A 21,686-nucleotide genomic window follows, 5' to 3' on the forward strand; every position below is an offset into this window, starting at 1 on the left:
TAAATAAATGAGCTTCCCAGAAATGTGTACACTGTTTCTCAACGCACTTTTAAGATTTGGAGGTTAACTTTTCTTAGAAAGAGAAGAAACCATGTTAGGTGGCAAGAGCAGAGATAGTCTTTGAGGTGACTTGTCCTAGATCCTGAAAGTAGTAAAGGGAAGAGCTGGTACTTGCCCAGGTCTAAGTCTTTTCATTTTGTGTTTCAAACATGCAGTCCACATCACTGTTGCAATATAAGGGGTACTAAAGAAGTGTTTATTTAAAAGAAGAAAGGAGGGGTGCCTGAGTGGCTCGGTCATTTAAGCTTCCAACTTCGGCTCAGGTCATGATCTCACCGTTTATGGGTTCGGGTCCCACATTGGGTTCTGTGCTGACAGCTCAGAGCCTGGAGCCTACTTCAGATTCTGTGTCTCCCTCTCTCTCAGCCGCTCTCCTGCTCACATTCTGTCTGTCTCTGTCTTTCAAAGACAAATAAACATTAAAAAAAATTTTTTTAATGAAGAAAAATAAAAAAAGAAAGGAAAGATTTTAAAAAGATCCCGACTTCCCCTAGTTTGGAACTGAACTTAAAAAAAATTTTTTTTAATTTTAGAGAAATAGTGCAAGTGGAGTAGAGGGGCAGAAGGTGAGAGAGAGAGAAAGAGAGAGAAAGAGAGAGAGAGAGAGAGAGAGAGAGAGAGAGAGAGAGAGAGAGAGAGAGAATCTTAAGCAGGCCCCACACTCAGTGCAGAACTGGATGTGAGGCTAGATCCCACGACCCTGGGATCATGACCTTAGCTGAAATTAAGAATCCAACACTCAACTGACTGAGTCACCCAGGCACCCCAGAAATGGACTTTTTAAAGCTCAAATTTAATGTTGCCTCTTGTCTAAAGCCCTTTGATCATTTCTCATTGCTCTTAGGTTAAAGTTCAAAATTTTAATTTGTCATGCGAGGCTCCACATGGCCTGGAGTTTGCCTATTTCTCCAGCACCCTTTTGCATCATTCTTCCTGGGGCTCCTTACACTCCAGCTACAGAAGTCATTTCTTTGATTCTCAAGGTCACCAAGCTTCTTCATCGGTAATCAGCTCCTTATGCCTGGAACACCCTTTGTACCCACCCCCCACCCCCACCGCCTCACTAACTGCCACTCATCCTTCAGGTCTCAGCTTAACTGTCACTGCCCAGGGAGATCTTCCCTCAGCCGCACAGCAGGCTGGCTCACTCTATGGTATACTTGCATGGTGTTCTATCTCTCCCCTTTATAACACTAATGATCATTGTAACTTGACCGTTAAGTGTGTAATCATTGAATGTTTGTTTTTCACTCCCTGCCTCCTAACTCCAGATTAGAAGGCCCATGAGAACAGGATCTGCATCTGTTCTGTTCACTACTTTATTGAAATGGCTTTACCTACATTACTTCATCTAGTTTCACAATCTTGTGAGGCAGACATTCTCATCTCCTAGTTGACAGAGGAGAAAACTGAAAACTCAGATGTGTGGTAGAGTCAATATTTGAGCACAGTTCCATCTATATTACTGAAGGGTTAAAAGAGCTAATTCATTTTTTGGGGATTTGGAGTCTCAAGACCAGAACTTAGTAAGGTAATCATTCTGGGCATGTCTTCTCACCTTCTGTATAATAGAGATAATATTACTTACCTTACCTTCCTCATAATTTTCCATAGGATCAAATAAAATAATACATATGACTTGCCTGGTAGCCATAATACAGTCTACAAATGTAAGTGAAATAAGTAGTATTTTTCATCAGACTCAAGTCTGTAACGGCTGGTGCTTATCTGGTCTGCCCACTCTGGGCATCAGTTTCTTCAGTAAAATTGTCAGTTTGAAGATACTGAGTCCAGATGTCCCTGTATTTTATTTAGAGAAGGTTGGTAGCCTGGGATTATGTTGACAGCTAAAAGATTGAGGATGACAGCATTCATCTTACAGAATGAGAACTATACATTTAGCTTTAAATAAAGCAATAAATAAAATGCAGTGTGTCTAGTATTTAGCCTCTATTATTGGTCACCAAGAACAGATTCAATGGTTAGGCAAGTGCAGTTAATGATTAGCACGAATGGTTGAGAGTTTAGACTTTGGAGTCATAGAGACTTGAGTTCAATTCTTTCAGCTCTATACTTACCTACAAAGAGGACTTAGCAAGTTACTTAACTCCTCCAAGCTTCACTTCTACATCTTTAAAGTGAACCTACCCTCAGACCGTTGTAAGCATTAACACAAATAATGTAAGTAAGCACCCGGGACACAGGAAGCACTCTATAAATGTGGAGAGTTGTTATTGCCATGTCAGTCTTTCTTTCCTGGCTTGCTGATCCCTGTACACCTATTTGTTCCATGTTGCTTCCATTCCAACTGGAATGATGACTTTCAGGTGTCAGAGTCTTAAATATCAATGCCAAGAACTCTGTTTCTCAATCTGCAACTGTTCCAAGTGAGGCCAACCCTGGATAAAGGGGAGAGCTTTCCTCCCATGTGTTCTGCACAATGAGTCCCACCAGTTTCTCATAAGTGTGGGGAAACTTCTTTATTTGTGCAGAGCAGCAAATTCTTCCATCCATGTCTCTGCTCAACTACTTTTGAGGGTCACACTAAGGATGAGAGGATTTTATCCTCTCAAGTGGCTGCAGACACCTGAAGGATGTGCAGTTTGGAGCTGCAATAAAAAACGCAGTTTTATTGTTTAGTCACTATGGCTACTATCACACAGTCTCAATAAGATGCTTTGATTCATTATTAATTTCAAAATGAAAGCCTTTCTGTAATTTTTTTTTTTTACCCTGAGCAATTTGATTTGATTTGATTTGATTTGATTTGATTTGATTTGATGCTACTTACTGGGTATTTTATTATTATTAGTCCCACTACAATACCCTTTGCATTGATGAAAATATTTTCCCTCTCTTATAAATACATTGTGACATAAATCTAGGTCAGTTTCATCCTAGAGCCATAAATCAACAGTGTAGTTTAAAATATTAAGTAAAATGCATGAAAAATTGAGACATAATAGAATTATTCCCATCTAAACACAAATTATCAACAAACTTACAAAAGGTGAAGTAAATCCAATAATAAGCAACTTGTTGACTATCAAATGATTTTTGGAATTATAAAACATTTAAGATTTCTCAAAAAATTGTTTCATAATATTTTAATCTAATGATCAATCTGTTTTTAATTTTAAAATAATAAAGCTTCCCCATATCAAAAATAATTTTAATATATAAACTCCATATCATTTGACATGTAATTACTTTGAATAATACATTAAAACTAAAATAAATGTAGCACCTACACTAATTAAACTTATTTTATTTTTTTAATTTATTTTTTAATTTTATTTTTTAATTTTAATTTTACACCCAAATTAATTAGAGTATAGTGCAACAATGATTTCAGGATTAGATTCCTTACTGCCCCTTACCCATTTAGCCCATCCCCCCTCCCACAACCCCTCCAATAACCCTCTGTTTGTTCTCCATATTTATGAGTCTCTTATGCTTTGTCCCCCTCCCTGTTTTTATATTATTTTTGTTTCCCTTCCCTTATGTTCATCTCTTTTGTCTTTTAAAGTCCTCATATGAGTGAAGTCATATGATTTTTGCCTTTCTCTGACTAATTTCACTTAGCATAATACCCTCCAGTTCCATCCATGTAGTTGCAAATGGCAAGATTTTATTCTTTTTGATTGCCGAGTAATACTCCATTGTGTGTGTGTGTGTATATATATATATATATATATATATATATATATATATGTATATATATATATACACACATATATATACACACATATATATATATACCATGTATATGTACATATATATACCACATATATACATATACATACATATATATATATATATATATATATATATATACACACACACACATATATATACCACATCTTTTTTTTTTTTTTCAACGTTTTTTTACTATTTATTTTTTGGGACAGAGAGAGACAGAGCATGAACGGGGGAGGGGCAGAGAGAGAGGGAGACACAGAATCAGAAACAGGCTCCAGGCTCTGAGCCATCAGCCCAGAGCCGGATGCGGGGCTCGAACTCCCGGACCGCGAGATCGTGACCTGGCTGAAGTCGGACGCTTAACCGACTGCGCCACCCAGGCGCCCCTACCACATCTTCTTTATCCATTCACCCGTCAATGGACATTTGGGCTCTTTCCATACTTTGGCTATTGTGGATAGTGCTGTTATAAACATGGGGGTGCATGTGTCTCTTCGAAACAGCACACCTATATCCCATGGATAAATGCCTAGTAGTGCAATTGCTGGGTCTTAGGGTAGTTCTATTTTTAGTTTTTTGAGGAACCTCCATACTGTTTTCCAGAGTGGCTGCACCAGCTTGCATTCCCAAGCCTTTCTGTAATTTTGAAGTAGGAGTCAGGAGTTCTAGTGATAGCACTGTGTGTGTTTTCACTTAAAATGTACTTATTGAGAGCTACTATGCTGTGGTCTCTGGAGAGGAACACAAAGATTAATGACTTCTCTTTCCCTTGCAGGAACTGAAATGCTATGCAGGGGATAGAAAAGGACACAAACAATGGGAGGGAGTGAACAAGTAGGCAAGGAAGGACGCTCTGAGCGTGGCACCCTCTACTCTGGATTGGGATTCGTGTGTTTGGGGTGGTGGGTTAAGGGAGTAAAAGGAAATGAGCACTCTACTGGGCCTAGCACTTGTACTTATTAATTAAATTAGCCTGAGCAAGCCACCTACCCTCTCTGAACCAGTTTTTCACATGAAAAAAGAGGAGATTCTTACCTCAAAAGATTGCTGTAAGGATTAACCGAGATAAAGTACATGCCAAGCAGGATGCTAGGCTAATTGTAGATAACAAGTATTAGTCACTATAAATATTAGTATGATTAATACACCAAAACATAAATAGTACTAAAAAAAATCTTGTCAGCATATAGGGTCAATGGAGGAGGCTTAATGAAAAAGATTTTAACTCTTATTTCAGCAGTATGGTGTTGACGTGGAGCACTTCTTAGATACGCAAATGTAAGATATTTGCTAAATATTTGCCACTCTTCTGACACAGATGATGACATCCTGTGGTCACTCCCCTCCCCTGGTGAGATATTATGTGGTGGTTTCATGTTCACCCCACCCAAGACGGTGGATTATCTGATGGTAACAGAGAAACAGGAAGATCAGTGGTTTTAAGTATGCAGCGACTATATGTTTTACAATAAATAACTCTTCCATTTCTATCAGCTGCTTGACCAAAGGCTGAAAAAATTATGATTTAATATAAGGAACTGAAGACACAGCTTTTGGAAAAGCTGAAAGCCTCTTTGATGTTGGAAGCACACCCTGTCATGCATAGCGTGCTGGGTAAGAAGATGGCTGAAGACGACTTTACCGACAGGATAATCGCTCCAGCAGACAGATGGAAGGGGGAAGGGGGTCTGGCTTTGTACCTGTAAGTGCAGCTGCACCTTCCTTGATGAAGCTGTTCTGCACTCTAGAATCTCTCATTCGGTTTGCTCAAGTAATCCAGATTTGAATAAACAGTCACTGTGTGGAAGCTAACTCAGATCATTTATTATAAAACTCCTTGATTTATAGGAAATATGTGGTTTCTAGGAGGAGAAAATGAGACAATCTGAGATATAATGGTTATTATTCATAAGAAATGAATGGTCTTTGCTCTCTTTCTAAAAGCATTATTCTCATAAGGAAATTATAACACCCAAAGGTTTTATTGGCATTAATGTGGTTATATCTATGTTCATTATGATGATAATCATAACAGTGTTACCATTTTTGAGCTTCTAGCTTAGGTCAGTGGAAGGGAGAACTCAAACCGCCTTCTAGGAGAGTTTGAGCTTGGCTTCAGGTTAAACCATATGGCCTTTGGAGAGCTGCTCATATTCAGTCTCTAGGCTGTAAGCTCCATAAAGGTAAAGGTCTTCCCTATCATCTTCAGGACTGTATTATACTCAGAGTCTAGCAGAGCGTCCAGTACATGATGGGTGTTACATCAATATTTGTTGAAATATTTAACATTCATTATCACTTTTAATACAACAATCCTGACAGCTCAATAGTATTGCTCTGGTTTGTGAATAATAAAGTTGGCCTGCTTGTTTCAAATCTATCTGCAGAATTATGGATGAGATGCGGTATTGCAGGGTAGGAAGAAATTTGCTTTATGATCACATGATCTCTGAGCTTAACATGGGAGAATCAAGGCGAATAATAGTTTATGTAAGATGCTTTTCATGCTTTCACAGAATGCGAAGAAGTAGCTCTGTTGCCCATCTGACCAGAGAAGAAGTTTGAAACCGTATTTATGGGGAAATGGAGATGTTTGGTCTGGAGAAGAGAATGCCTCGGGGACATAGTAACCATACTTTCATACCCAAGGCCGACTCAGAGCAGAAGAGACTGTCTTGAGTGTGTAGGCCCAAAGGCCAGAATGCACTGCAAACTTTAGGGAAACCAATTTTGGTTTGATATAGGGAAGAACATTGTAACTCCTGTGCTGTTTAGAAATAGATCACCTTGGAGGTAGTGAATCCCATTGTTGGCAAATGACCACATGATCATTTGACAATGATATTGTCAAATTTAAGCATTGGCTAAGGGGAGAAAGACACTAGGCTAAATGAATATCTCCTTCTTATCTCCTAAAATATTATGATTCTATAATCATGTATTTGAAATTTGTCAAGATGACATCCAGGTAAGAATATATTTAAAAGAAAATTAGGTAATAGCTTAGGTCAGATTCCATTAGCCTATAAGGTCCCCTAAAGCAGGATATTTGTCTATGTGATATAGCATTGTGTTCCGTGCACCCAGCACCATGTCTGGCACATAGTATACCTTTAGTAACCTGTGTTAAATGAATCAGTTGGAATCCTGGGCACACTGGGGAACCTATCATGCTCTGAGCATTGACTTCACAAGAAGTTACGGAGTGTGCTAGGAATGAAAGCTGAACCAGATCACCTTTCCTGTTTCCCTTTCCTATATGGAAATGCTAGAGGGAAGCATTTCTATTTATTGGTGTGGTTTTTTTTTTTAATGTTTATTTTTTTGAGAGAGAGAGAGCGAGCATAAGCAGGGGAGGGACAGATAGAGACGGAGACATAGAATCTGAAGCAGGCTCCAGGTTCCGAGCTGTCAGCACAGAGCCCGACATAGGGCTCGAACCCACGAACCATGAGATCATGACCTGAGCCAAAGTTGGAGGCTTAACCGATTGAGCCACCCCGGCGTCCTTCCACTTTGTGTTTTAACTGTTGCACTCACATAGAATCTTTTCCTTGGGAGAAGTGTTTCAATGTGTGTATTTTCTGTTGGCCTCACTAGCTCACAAGCTATTTGTGAGTAGACCATGCAGAAGCCAACTTGTAGAATGCTGGAATGAGAGGGCTGGCAGGGCTCTAAGAAATGCCCTACTCTATCTGCAGTTGAGAATGTACAGGAGTGATGTGGACATAAATTAGGCTGAAAACCATAATCCAACATGGGAAGTCACCCCTGGAGGTGACACTGGAGAAACCCCAGAGGGAGACAATGATTTCATCTGTCTAGCACCAATCAAGATCTCAATACAATACAGTTGACCCTTGGGGGTCTGGGTGGCTTAGTCAGTAAAGCGTCTGGCTCTTGATTTCAGCTCAGGTCATGATCTCACAATTTGTGGGTTCAAGGCCCACACCCAGCTGTGCCCTGACAAGCGCAGAGCCTGCTTGGAATCTCTCTCTCTCTCTCTCTCTCTCTCTCTCTCTCTCTCTCTCTCTCCTTTTCTCTTTGTCTCTTCCCTGCTCACAGCATGCACAAGTGCTCTCTCTCTCTCTCTCTCTCTCTCTCTCTCTCTCTCTCTCTCTCTCATAATAAATAAATAAACCTAATAACAAAACAAAACAATACAGTTGGCCCTTGAACAACAACAGGTTTGAGCTGTGTGGGTTCACTTACAGTTTTTTTTTTCAATTAATAGAGTACTACAGTACTACAAATGTATTTTCTCTTCTTTGTGATTTTAATAACATTTTTGTTTCTCTAGTTCACTTTATTGTGAGAGTACAGTTATAATACCATAGTATAAAAAATGATTGTTATCCTATCAACAAGGCTTCTAGGCTACTAGTAATTTTTAAGTCAAAAGTTATATGCAGATTTTCAATTGTGTGGGAGGTTGGCTCTAACCCTTTCATTGTTGAAAGGTCAACTATATAGTGAACAAATAGTTTCCAGCAGCAGTGCTTAACTTGGGACCAGAAAGCCTGGATTCTCCTCTGAATCTGCTGTCACTGCCTGTGTGATCTTTACATGTTCCTTATCCTCTCTAGATGTCATCTGGGGCTATCAAGCATTCAAACAACTATCCTATCTAGGGGATACCAGTTATAGAGGCAGGAGGGCATGGTTGTCTTAACTAGCAGCAGAAATGGAGAAAAGCAAATGACTTCAAGGGCCACTTAAAGCAGTAATTGGACATGGGGTGTGAAATGGGGGTGGGGGTGGTGAAGGACAACTTGTAGATTTCTAACCTAGGCAGCTGGGTGGATGGCAGTGATGTTTGCTGAAATAGGAACCAGCAAGCAGGAGTGGCTTTTGAGAGGAAGCTGATGAACCATACCTTGTACTCCCGGAAAAGGCCACACACTCAGAAAGATCCTGGCCCTTAGGCTCTTCCCCTACCTCCTTGTGTGAGAATAAGCCCACTGCATGAGAGCGTGGGCAGACCAGGTAGCTTCAAATGTGACAGAGTCCCCTGGTTATGCTTCCTGATGCAAGAATGTTTCAGGAGCTGGTGTAATTCAGCTTTAAAAAGATGAATATCTTTTCTTATTGCTAAGGCAGCTCCAGAAGGCAAATATGGAGATCTGGGACCCACAAATCTAAAATTACAAAGAAAAGAAGAGAACCAGGGGATACTTCAAGATTAGAAGCTGGTTTTCTGCCAGAACTTTGCTTTATTTAATACCCTCACCCACACTCTCCTTGGTTTCCAAAGACCAAATGCGAGGCTTGACTCCTACATCTTGTCATTGTCTCTAGGCCTTGGTACTGAATGAATGAAACCAGTAGAATAAAAAAAAAAAAAAAAATGGAGCTCCCTAAGGCCTGGCAGGGGCTAGGAGCATCCAGCAGACTGAGAGACTGAGGGAATGGCAGGATGGAGATCGATGTGTAATGAAGAGAACAGAGCAACCATGGCACTGAACTACCACTGATCTCAGCCTTGCTGCAGGTCTGGGTTCACTGAGCTGACCCTCTTAAAGCCATGATGGAGTATAGAGAATAACTGACATCTCATAGCATCTTCTGAACATTGTTGTGTGGAGAGGACCCGTTTTTATATATAGCAGAAAGGGACATGAAGGAGACAAAGGTGGGGAGAGCAAATGTGAAAATGTGAGAAATTGCATCTGTCATTTTTAAAAAAGAGTAAGTTTAGGGGCATCTGGATGGTTCAGCCGGTTGAGCATCTGACTTTGGCCTCTGTGAGTTCAAGCCCTGTGTCAGGATCTTTGCTGACAGCTCAGAGCCTGGAGCCTGCCTTGGTTTCTGTGTGTGTGTGTCTCTCTCTCTCTGCCCCTCAACTGCTCTCTCTCTCTCTCTCTCTCTCTCTCTCTGAAAAAGAATAAATGTTGAAAAAAAAATTTTTAAAGATTAAGTTTTGGGGCACCAGCGTGGCTCTGTCGGTTGAATGGCTGACTCTTGGTTTTGACTCAGGTCATGATCCCAGGGTTGTGAGTTCAAGCCCCGCATCAGGCTCTGTGTGGAGCATGAGCCTGCTTGGGAATTCTCTCTCTTTCTTAAACAAACAAACAAACAAACAAACAAATAAAATAATATGTTTTTGTTTCTAATTACAAAAGCAAAATTTTATGGTAGAAAATTTAAGAAATAGAGAAAAGCAAAATAAAATATTCAGCTCTAATGCTACTAACCACTCTTGCCATTTGATAAATATTTACTGAATGCTGACTAGCTGAGGCACAATTCAAGGACCACAACAACTTCAAGACTTAAGTAATGTTATTACTCCCTTTTAATCAATGAAAGCAAAAAATGAGGTTCAGAGAGGCTGAGATTTGCCTGAAGACATACAGTTGGCAAATGGTAGAGCCCAGAATTGAACCCGGCTCTGTAACCTCATTATCTCACAATACTTTGTCTTGATCCATGGATAATACCAGAAGTGATGCCACTTTCTCAAGTAATCCCAATTTTCAGATGGGAAATCCTCCACAGCAAAAAGATACTGTACAAAGATGTTTAACAAATATGTCTTGCCTTTCCTCAGCTGCCACTAAGGTCCTGGGTCTCTCTGGGGAAGCTAAGTGTGTGTTGGGGTGAGGCCTTCACTTCATCCGGTGACTAGCACTGTGCCCACCAGCACCCGCTCAGCGCTCACCGGCCCATAGCCTCCTTCTCACAGCTCGCCAGCATCTCCTCAGCCCTCAACCTGTACCATGATGCAGTGACAGTCACAGAGGATAACAATGCCCTCACTGAAGCAGCAGGTGTAAATGCTGAACCTTTCTGGCCAGGCTTGTTTGTTTGCAAAGGCAGGCCCTGGCCAGTGTCAACATCGGGAGCCCCATCTGCAGCGTAGGGGCTGGTGGACCTGCCCCAGCAGCTGGCGCTGCACCAGAGGGAGGTCCCACCCCCTCCACCACCGCTGCCCCAGCTGTTGAGAAGGAGGTGGAAGCAAAGGAAGAAGAATCGGAAGAGTCTGATGATGACATGGGCTTTGGTGTTTTGACTAACCTCTTCTGTAACCTGTTCAGTGAAAAGCTGAACTCTTAAAAAAAATGTGTCTTGTCTTTTAAGTCTTGTCACACTTCCTGCAATTTTGTAAACTCATCCATTGCAAAAGTGATGTTTTGATTCTTTGCCCTTTGTGACAACCAGCACAGAAAGAGACTCTCCTTCCATTACTTGGCTGGAGGCTTCCTTCTGCTTCTGCCCAAAGCAGGCTGTGGTTAGCACTCACTGTTTAACCTCTTCCTCCTGCAAGTCCTTTTTTGAAGTAGAGCCTTTTTCTTTTCTTTTTCTTTTCTTTTCTTTTCTTTTCTTTTTCTCTTTTCTTTTCTTTTCTTTCTTTTTTTTTTTTTTTTTTTGAGAACACTTTGACACCATGGACATTCTGTAATCCTAAATTATCAAGCCAATCACTTAAAAAGAAAATGAACAAATGTGTGTGACAACCCTACCCCATTTTTAGGCTTCATCATCTCCCACCACATCTCTGACTCCAGCTCTAGCCTTGAATCGCTGATGAGATCCATTTCATCCTGTCATTAGGATCAGTTTCTACTGTACAGAGTACTTGATGATTTTTTAAAAGTTGAAAGTTTAATGCTTTATTCTTCATAGAAATGAATTAAGTGTGAATGTCAAAATAGCACTAGCATCAAAATGACCTTAACAAAATGTCATATACCCAGTACCCAATTCTGACTACCCAGCTTTGCCCCTAGCCAGTCACTTGCTGTCAGCTTTAGACACTTCCTGTGCATCCCCCACTATTAACTGGCCCTGCCTCTTCCAGAGGACTCTCTAGTGGTTCTTAATCTAGGGTTGTCATTCAGATTGAGAGCTTTGGAACCAAACTGCCTCAGTTCAGATTCCTCCATTGCCACTCTCTGTGTGACCTTGGAGAGTTATTTAACTTCCCTGTGATTCACTTTCCTTGTTTGTTAAGTGGGGAAAATGATACCTATTTTATAAGGTTGTTGTGACATCAAATACTTGAAATGCTAATGATTGCAAAGGTCTTCTAACATGGGTTGGCATATTGTAAGCATGTAGTTAATGTTACTTATTAAGACAAGTGGAGTTGTCTGTCCATCGTGTCACCCCAAGGGCCAGTAGTCAAGATCTATTTCTTAAAAATAATTTAAAATTTTAGTGATTTTCCTGTAGTATTTATTGGCATTGCTGAGTAATTTTTAAAAAATTGCACACGCATAGTAGTTTGCCTACAATTATATATTCAATAGACTTTTATGGGCTTGCCTAGAAACCTTAATAATCACTTACAACACTGTGCAAACACATATACATACATATATATATATATACACACACACATCTACCTATCTATTTACATGTATTCACATATTTTTTTTGCAGTGGATTTTTGGGCAACACTTTTTATGTAATCTATCTGGTTTATTTTATAAATTTATTTTTCCTGTTATTGATTTTTTGTTTCCAAAGGTTGGCTGGTAAAGCACTGTCAAGACTCAGTGTGGTCCTGAATAGCATGCCCAAGATTTTGTATTTTATTCCCTATATGATGAGGAGTCGCCCATGACTTCAGAGGAAGACAGTGTCATAGTCTAACATGATTTAGGGAGTAGAGCAAAGGCTGGTCTGATTAGATCTTGGAGTTAAGAAGCTGTTGGAACAACCCAGATTGAGAGTGTCAAGGTGCCAGATGAGAGGAGATACATGTGAGAATACTTTGGGGTAGTATTAACAGGACTCAAGAATGACGTGGTGAGAGGGGGCCCCTGGGTGGCTCAGTCAGTTGAGTGTCTCACTTCAGCTCAGGTCATGATCTCACGGCTTGTGAGTTCAAGCCCTGAGTCGGGCTCTGTGCTGACAGCTGGAGCCTGGAGCCTGCTTCCGATACTGTCTCCCTCTCTCTCTGCCCCTAACCCACTTGCATTCTGTCTCTGTCTCAAAAATAAACATTAAAAAATACAAAATAAAAAGAATGAAGTGGTGAGAAAAATGGAGGACATAGTTCTAAGGAGTTATATTTTGGGTGAATGGGAGAATGGGAGAATGGTGAAACCATTAAGACAGGCTTCTCTATTGCTTTCTAAATACAGAAGGGATGCAAAAATTTCCAGGAGATGGAGATAAACTGTGAAAAGTCAGGATACAGGATACAACACAAGCCTCTTCCTCAGCTCAATAAACAAACAAACAAACAAACAAATAAGTCTATGCGCACCCAGTAATTTTGACATTTGAATATAAAACTAAACAAAAATGGAAGGACAGAAGAAGAAGGAGAGGAGAAGGAGGAGGAAGAGGAGGAGGAAAGAGAGAAGAATAAGGTGAAGAAGAAGAAAAAGGGGAGGGGGAAAGGAAGGAGAGAAGGAGGAGAAAAGGAAGAACATTATAGGGTTGGTAATGGTTTTCACTGATGATCCATTTGATAGTGATAATCAAGCATATTAAATGTTATATTTCAAGGAGTGTTGGGAAGATGCTAAGTTTGTAACAACACACTCCTTCATCTCTGCAGATGTGGAAGATTCCCTCTCCCAATAGAAGAGCCAGAAACTTGTTTTGAAAGACCCAAACGAGGCCACAAGCACCCCAGCTACATCCTTTCCAAGATGCTAATGCTTTCTACTTTCATCCAAGACTCCCAAGCCTGTGTGTTCAGCGAGCAAAGAACGAGATGGAGGGGCTGCCCTGGTCTGAGACTACATGGGCAGCCAACCATGCAGAAGGGAGCGGCTGAGGCCTCCAGCCCAGAAATGGTGTGCTCTACACAAGACTACATTCTCTTCCCACCTCCTTCCCAAATACTCCCCTGGCATAGGGAGTTTCTGACAACGAGAATGAAGTTTTCTTATGTTGTGTCTATGAGTTTTGTCACCATATTTTCTAAGTCAGAACTCTAGATGTATTACAAATACAGTCATACTAATGGCAACTAAAGGACAGGAGTATTTTTTTAAGATTTTATTTTTTAAGTAATCTCCACACCCAACATGGGGTTCGAATTCACAGTCCTGAGATCAAGAGTTGGATGCTTTTCACAGTGAGCCAGTCAGCTGCCCCAAAGACAGGGTATTTTAAAGACACTGAAAAATCTAGTGTATGTGGTTGAAACACATCAACTGAAAGACTGGTTCTACAAATATTTATTTGATACCTATTAGGTTCCAGACATGGTTCTAGGTGCTGGCGATAGAATGGTGAACAAAATACACAACATGTTATATAATGGGAAGGGGGAAGCCACTGGGCAGTGTGTTGGGATTTAGGATCTGGTTCATTAAGTTAAAGATATGATCCGAAAAGAACATGACTGGGTATGTAATTATACTGCAGATCTTTAACTTCTATTTGAATCCCAAAAAATTCAAATTGATTTTAACTTTTAACTCTGCCTGACTAATCAGTGATATAGTCTCTGTAAGCCCTAGTGGGAAATCATGTCTCCCTTCTCTGACTCCCCTGCACTTCCTTTGGTGGTCTGAAAAGTACTGAATCGTTCTCTCCTATGTTTTAATTGTTTACATATATGTCTTGTCACCCTTTGTAGACTCCTTCAAAGCAGATTGCTTTTGCTTATCTCTCCAGGTCCCTTGCCTGACACTGCCCTTAATTTCCTCCCCTCTCCTCCCCCATTTACCACACATTGATGTTCCTTCCATGAAGAACTTTTTGCTAGTCTCTCTGTGTGCCAAGTTCTTTCTAGACCATTCCTTCTGATGGAACACCCTTTCCTTTCTTTGCTTTGCAGAACTATAACTCTTTTTGGAAGAATCAGCTCAGAAGTTACTTCCTCAGTTAAGCCATTCTTAACTTCTCTGGGTCATGCCCTCTGGCCCTTGGAGGGCTCTAAGCATATCTCTGTTAGCTCACTTATCATCCTGTTTTATTTTTCACTGTTGGTTTACAGGTCTATAAGTCCTGGGGCAAAGTCCTCATTTCATTCATCTCGATCTCTGGGGCCTTTCACCTTTGCCTGAAAGAGGCCTTCAGTGAAAGTTGCTGAATAACTTACCTTCTGAATTGACAGGGAGACAGCTACCTGACTCTAAGGCTCTCCTTTATACCTACCTCTCCCACATTCATTTGTCCTTGCTAGACACTTCCTCCAGAGCTAGCTGGAAGGCACTGAGACTTATATCAGAACACAAATGTTATGTAGTAGATAGAGCACTGGATAAAGAACCTAGAGACCTATATTCTAGTTCCAACTCACTCTGCAATTAGTCCTGTGACCTTTGCAAATCATATCAACTCCCTAGGTCTAGGTTTTTTCATTCATAAAGTAGAAGTTGAACTCAATCCAGAATTGTACCTAAAATTTTTTTCCCTCCAGTGATAATTTCAGTCAAATGGTAGTGGCCTTCCAGAGAACTTTGTTGAAAATTGTGAAGTTCAGGTGGAAAAAAAAAAAAAAAAGACACTCAGCTGGAAAGAAAATGGTGACTGTTTGGACCATTTAGCACAGAAGTGAGAAGTTCCTATTTGCTACAAGTGAACTGAAGAGGTCTTTGAATTCCTTTTAGCTCAAACACTCCACATGTCATGATCCATGTAAAATTATGTATAAAGTCAGTTCAATTTTGCTCAGACACTTGTCAAGGATCTACTGCATGCTATGTACTGTGTACTGCAAGATAAAAAGAAGAATAAATAATGCATGGTCCTTGTCTGTAAGGGATTCTGGGTGATAAGTAGAGGTAGGTAATAAGTATTATCTTCATTAAGCAAATAAGAACTGAGAGTCCACCAATGAGTGGAGGAATTGGGTCTCAGACTAATCTGATTCTAAGTGCTTTACACTTTTTCACTATACCTCTCTATCCTTCATTTAAAAGAGAAAAGGAAAGGAGATACTGAACTAAAAGCTTGAGTATTTCCCATGCCTGGTACATCATAGCAGAGGTCTGAGATAGAATGGACAGTGTTAGCAACCTGGGGGAAGAAATAGAAAAGGCAACAGAAAAATCCAGAAAACAAATTTCATCTGGTGCATGAGGGTTGGTCTTGGCTGCTGCACAGGAAGACTTCATCGGGTCATATTTGCTGTAAGCATGTTTCCTCATGTCATATGTGCCTGGATTCTAAGATTTTCTGTCCCCTTAATAGTGATGGGGTTGGGGAGACACAATTACCTTTCTGGGAGGAAACAGTGCAAGATAACTACTCAAATCAAATCCCACTGATAACATATCAGGCCACAGCCTTGTGCCATGACGGTGTCCACTAAACACCACCTGAGAACATGGCCCTGTGTACTTCAGAGGTTTTGAGGAGAACTTTTATATCCATTTGGTTTGAAAATGCCACTATTTTCCAAGTACTAAATTTTTCTAAGTAGTGAGATTTTTCTAAGTGATGGCAGATGGCTGTTTTCTAGGCCATGTGGTTGCATCTTGATGGAGGGGGAAAGGGGGGGGGCATAAATCTAGAGTGTGTTCTCTCTGAGACTTATCCACATGTTCAGATTCTTAATAGTGACCAGGCCCTGAGAAATTTGTTCATGTTGCTACACTCACATAAGACAGGCAGCCATGAAGAAAAGGAAGTTGCTGATTTATAATGAATTTTCACATGGTAGGCAATGCACACAGCACTAGCATCAAATGCTCCAGTAAAATTAGCTAGTAAGGGTACCCCCTTCACAGTACTGAAAGACCTGAGAAACCAGCCAATATTCCGAAAGTCACTAAGGGAGAACCCGAAGTTATAAAACAGAAGATTCAATGAACTGAGCATAATATTTATTTTTGGCTGCAGTAACCTTAAAGCTAGATGGGAGCTAGACGGGACCAATGTCATGTTAGCCAACTCTTTCATTTCACAAAAGGGGAAACTAAGGCCCAGAAATGGGAACTGACTTGCCCAAGCCCACATCATTTATTCACTTTTCTTTTCATCCTACAAACATGTACAGAGTGCCAACCAAAAGTAGAGTTTCATTCTAAGCACAGTGGAGCCTTTCATAAGCTTAAAAGTCTAGTTTAGGAGGTGGATATGAATAGAACCAGTCTCATACAGTGTGATTAGTGCTCTTAGACAGGGGCTGGCAAAGATTTTCTGTTAAAGGCTAAACAGTAAATATTTTTAAGCTGTGCAGGCCATATAATCTCTGTTGCAACTACCAAACCCCATTGTTGCAGCACAAAAGCAACTATAAACAAGATGTAAATGATAAAAGTGTCTGCGTTCCAGTAAAATTTTATTGCCACTGAAATTTGAATTTAATATTAGATTCACATGGCATGAAATATTACTCTTCTCTTGATTTTTTTCAACCATTTAAAGATGTAAAAATTATTCTTAACTCATGAGCCTACAAAAATGGCAGCAGGCTGGAGTTAGCCTGTGAGCCGTGGTTTGCTGACCCTTATCTTAGATGAACAGAAGTTCCAAATGATTTTTTCACCATCCCTGAAAGTATGATCTAGTTGGTGATCAGATTCTTTCTACATGACTAAAACAGGGGAAAAAAGAGTAGATACTTGTCAGTGCCACTTGAAAAGGCAGGGTCATAGAGGTGGGTGCTAGTCACAAAGAACAGTAAAAGGATGAGAAGAGTTCATCCCCATCCTGCCTCTGTTCCCAATTAAAGTCTGAATGCCTTCATAATCTTTTTTTTTTTTTCCTTGCCATTTGCAACTACATGGATGGAACTGGAGGGTATTATGCTAAGTGAAATTAGTCAGAGAAAGACAAAAATCATATGAATGTCTTCATAATCTTGAGACAACTTTAATTCATTCACCTTTCACATTACAAAGACTCTTAGTTTTGGGTGGTTTAAAGATGTAGATACCTCTGCAGAAGAGCTGGCCTTTTCTAGGGTTTCCACATAACCATGTTCAGAGGGCATCAAATGGCTATATGAAACTCAGTCCTTGCAGGGGTCAGGTGATATTTCAACAGCATTAGGGTGCCCTGCGTGTAGCCTTGTGGGAAGATTGACAACCTGCCCCTAACAGATGTAAGCACACGGGCAGCATCTTCTCAATCTTTGAATGCCTTGCCCTTCAGAGCAGAATTTGGCATTTCAGAATTACTAGGTTTTGTCATGGCAGTTTCCCTGATGAAAAGGGAAAGTGCGCTTTCCCTTTTTGGGAGAATTTTCTGGGTCTCAGTTTCCTCGCCTGTAAAAAAAAAATCATAATAATATCACCTACATCAAAGGTTTTTATGAGATCACGTATGTGATAACACCCTGAAAACAGACTAACACTACATGAACCACCACTTGCTTCCATCCCTACCATCTCCATACTCAGTAAGTCCACTTTATTTTTGGGGGCCTCACTTTCTTTATCTCAAAAACCAGAAGGGTGAATTCAATGCTTCTGAGTTTCCTTCCAATTCTACCACTCTGGCCCTGTGCCTTATTAGAAAAGGAGTTTTTCATTATTAGGTGAGCGGTCTTACATTTATGATTGAGGGTAAAGGGCAGGAACAAAGAAGTCAGATATGGAAAAACAACAAAAAAGAGAAAATTAGAAGGGAGCATTGGCCCCATACAGGGAGTAATACTAAGTGTCCTCCTCATTTGGTGGCCAGGATAGAATGTCTGTTTCCTTAAAAAGCAAAAGGTCATGTTCACTGGCATAGTCTTGCTTTGCTCTACATGTGGAAGGCTGAGTTTGGGAATCTCATCAATCTTTCTTTTCCTTACTTATCAGAGTCAATCAATACTTGGAAATGTTAATGAGATTGTCTATCCAGCAATTTTTTAACAAGGGGCTCACTGCCCAATTAATTTAATATGGAATATACACATTGCTATGTCATGCTTTTTTTTTTTTTTTTTTTTTTTTTCCTGCTGGGAGTGATGGCTTCCACAAAGCAGACTATGTCCCATAACACCAGGGTCCTGCACAGATTTTTCCCTTCTTTGTCTCATTTTCCACTTTCACAAAGGAGTATGTAAGTCCATTGACCAGTAGATGAAAGGGTGTCTTTCCCTCTGAGGAAAGTGACCTTGTTTTTAATAAGCCAGTGTGGGATGGGAGTGGGCATAGGGCTGGGCTGGCAAATGAGGGGCAGGTGAGGCAAGTGGGGAGATTAGAGAAACCTGTTTCTCTCCTTCCTCCACACTCCCGGCTTGAGGTGTTTAAGGAGGGGCAATGAAGATCCAAACCCATGACCTATCCTGTGGCTCTAAAGGTTGTCTTCTACATAGGCAGATGGATTTTGGTAGGGCTTTCTGCTCTACTAGACATCTGTGGTGTCCATGAAATGATTCTAGGCCTCTAACAACAGGAAAATTGGAAGCCCTATGAATTCTTTTGTGACCTATATATCATAGGCCCACAGAGATAAAATAACTTACAAAAGAATATATGGTAGATCAGAGTTTCCCACAACTATATAAGAACCTAAGAAACACTATTCAAGATATTTGGATATTCAACACATGTTATCAAAAACCAGAAATATCCCAACTAAGTATCTTTTGCTAACCTTAATTATCTCTGAATTAACAATTTATCGTCCTATGCATATACCCCAAGATTCCCCATCCCTGTGCTTTTATTCAAACTATTTTCTCTACTTTAAAGATCATTCCCTTAGCAATGAGCACAACTGGTCCAAATCCTATGTGGTTCAAGTCCCATTTCAAGTACTGATTTCTTTATAAAGACTTCTCTTTTTCATTTGGTTCTTGTTATAGTTATTTTTTTATGACTTTATGTTTTGCCCCTCCCCCCATTAGGGTATCCATTCCCTAAGGCCTCAAAGGCCTTCATATTTCCTCATGTTAAAGATGATTCCTGGTTCAGGTCTGTTAACAAAGAAGTCATTAAAAGAAAAAAAATCTGTTGATCATTTGTTTAACCAGAACACAATATCCAATATCTACACATCTACAAATGGAATGCTTACACTATTTAGAAGTCTGACCACGATAAAATTGTTAACAAAGAATTCAATTCAAAATAAACAACAAACTTCTAGAAGATTTCCTGAGTTCAACACATTCCAACTAAGTTTTGCACCTTCTGCATATTTACCCAAACAGCTGAATAATAAGCCTGAGGCATGGCAAGGTCTTCAGTCATCAAGAAAGATCCAATTATATTCAGAGTGTTCCAAAGGAGGAGCACAGACTAATATTTTGAAAAGGCTTTCAACAAGACTGATTGAACTAAAATGTTTTCCTGAATAAATATTACTTATAGAAAAAATGCATGCCCCATCTCCATCCTGGTTTATGAACTCTTTGCTGTAATTCCTTATCTCCCCAAATCATTAAGAAGGAGGGAGATGTGAAATGTGCTACAGACTGAATGTCTGTATCTTCCTCAAATTGATATACTGAAATCCTAATCCCCAATGTGATAGTATTAGCAAGCAGGGCATAATTTGGGAAATGATTAGGTAATGAGGGCAGAGCCCTCATGAATGGGATTAGTGCCCTTATAAGAAAAGGCCAAGAACCAGTTAGCCCTTTTACTGCCATCTGAAAACCAGGAAGTTGTTTCTCACCACACACCAGATCTGCCAGAGCCTTGGTTTTGGACTTCTCAACCTCCAAAACTATGAGAAATGAATTTCTGTTAGCAGCCTGATTGGACTAAGAATGTTTTGTACCTGCTATGACCGTGATGCTTTATAGACACAATCTCAATCTAATCAGCAACCCTATATGGCAGGTATTATACACAGTTTTCTTACAATGACAAAACGAGGCTGAGAAGGGGTTAAGTATCTCCTCCAAGGTCACAAGAGCTAAAAGTAGACCTACATCCAAACCTAGGTCCAATTGGTTTCAAAGTTTATGCTTATGCACTGTACAATGCTGCCTTCTGGTAGTATTTTCATAGCAATACAAATAGATAAGAAAAATTAGTACACATAAAAAAATTTTTTTAATGGAAACTCAGTGTGGTGTCATAAAACAAAACATTGGGCCAGGTGATAGAACACTGTATGACTTCAGCCAAGACACTCCATCTCAAAATCATAAAAGCAGACTGTAAATGCCTCAAAACGCATCTTGAAAATCACTTACCGCTTCTCAGTCTTCTCCCTTTGCAGAAGAGGAATTTGAGGCCTAGTCACAAACTTGCCTACAGTCACACAAGAGTACAATTTAGGTTTATCAAAGCCATCTAGGAGACCTTCCACACTGTGTTTTGTCTCTCCTCCCTAGGCCTTGGTTTCCTCATTTTTAAAGCAAACCTCCAAGACTGTGTTCTCTTAGTTTAGGGTGTTATAGACTGACTGGGTGGCTTAAACAACAAACATTTATTTCTCACTGTCCTGGAGACTAGAAGTCCAAGATCAAGGCCCGATCTAGTGTCCGGTGAGGGAACTCTTCCTGTTTGCAAATGACTGTTTTCTTCTTGTATCCTCACACAGCTGAAAGAGAGAGAGAGAGATCATCTCTCTTTTTACTTTGCTTCTTGTTTTTTTTTTCTTTTTTTAATTTGAATATAGTTGACACATAATGTTACATTAGTTTCAGGTATACAACATAGTGATTTAACAAGTTTATACATTATGCTATGCTCACTGCAAGTGTAGCTACCATCTGTCACCATACAAAGGAATTATAATACCATTGACTACATTCCCTATGCTGTACCTTTTATTGCCATGAGTTGCTCATTCCATAACTGGAAGCCTGTATCTCCCACTCCTTTTCATCCATTTTGTTCATTCCCCCACCCTGCTCCCCTCTGATGACCATCAGTTTGTTCTTGTGTTTCTTCTTGTAAGGGTACTAATCTCATTCACAAGGGCTCCATGCTCAAGACTTAATTGACTCCCAGTTACTGCCCCACCTCACAAAGATCAAGGATTTCACATATGAATTTTACAGGGACACAAACATTCAGTCCATAACATGTGGGTTTACTTAGACTGTGCTATACAAATGTAGAGGATTTTATTATGATTTCATAGTGCATACCTATAAAGCAAGAAGTCTCAAA

At 40.0% G+C, this 21,686-nt stretch overlaps 1 protein-coding gene, 1 long non-coding RNA gene and 1 pseudogene across 12 annotated transcripts in view; 2 read left to right on the forward strand and 1 right to left on the reverse strand.

Moving 5' to 3' along the window:
• The window catches only part of EED (embryonic ectoderm development), a 193,406-nt gene that overhangs the window by 126,249 nt on the left and 45,471 nt on the right, over positions 1-21,686 (reverse strand). For 7 of the 10 annotated variants that reach the window (XM_045038655.1, XM_045038652.1, XM_045038657.1 and 4 more), the window contains one exon: positions 20,762-21,111. The exons of the other annotated variants lie outside the window; for them this stretch is intronic. The gene's annotated coding sequence lies outside the window, so the exon portion shown is untranslated. The remainder of the gene's footprint in view (positions 1-20,761; positions 21,112-21,686) is intronic. 10 annotated transcript variants of the gene reach the window in all.
• On the forward strand, positions 1,134-5,574 carry LOC109491936. 2 transcript variants are annotated; one of them, XR_002145569.2, is made up of 2 exons: positions 1,134-1,214; positions 5,257-5,574. It is a non-coding gene; the product is annotated as an uncharacterized LOC109491936 (long non-coding RNA). The 2 variants fall into 2 exon arrangements; XR_006586254.1 differs by having other exon boundaries at positions 1,146-1,591.
• LOC101083447 lies at positions 10,192-11,041 on the forward strand (annotated as a pseudogene).

The sequence above is a fragment of the Felis catus genome, chromosome D1, assembly GCF_018350175.1.
Source record: "Felis catus isolate Fca126 chromosome D1, F.catus_Fca126_mat1.0, whole genome shotgun sequence".
Classification (NCBI taxonomy): domain Eukaryota; kingdom Metazoa; phylum Chordata; class Mammalia; order Carnivora; family Felidae; genus Felis; species Felis catus.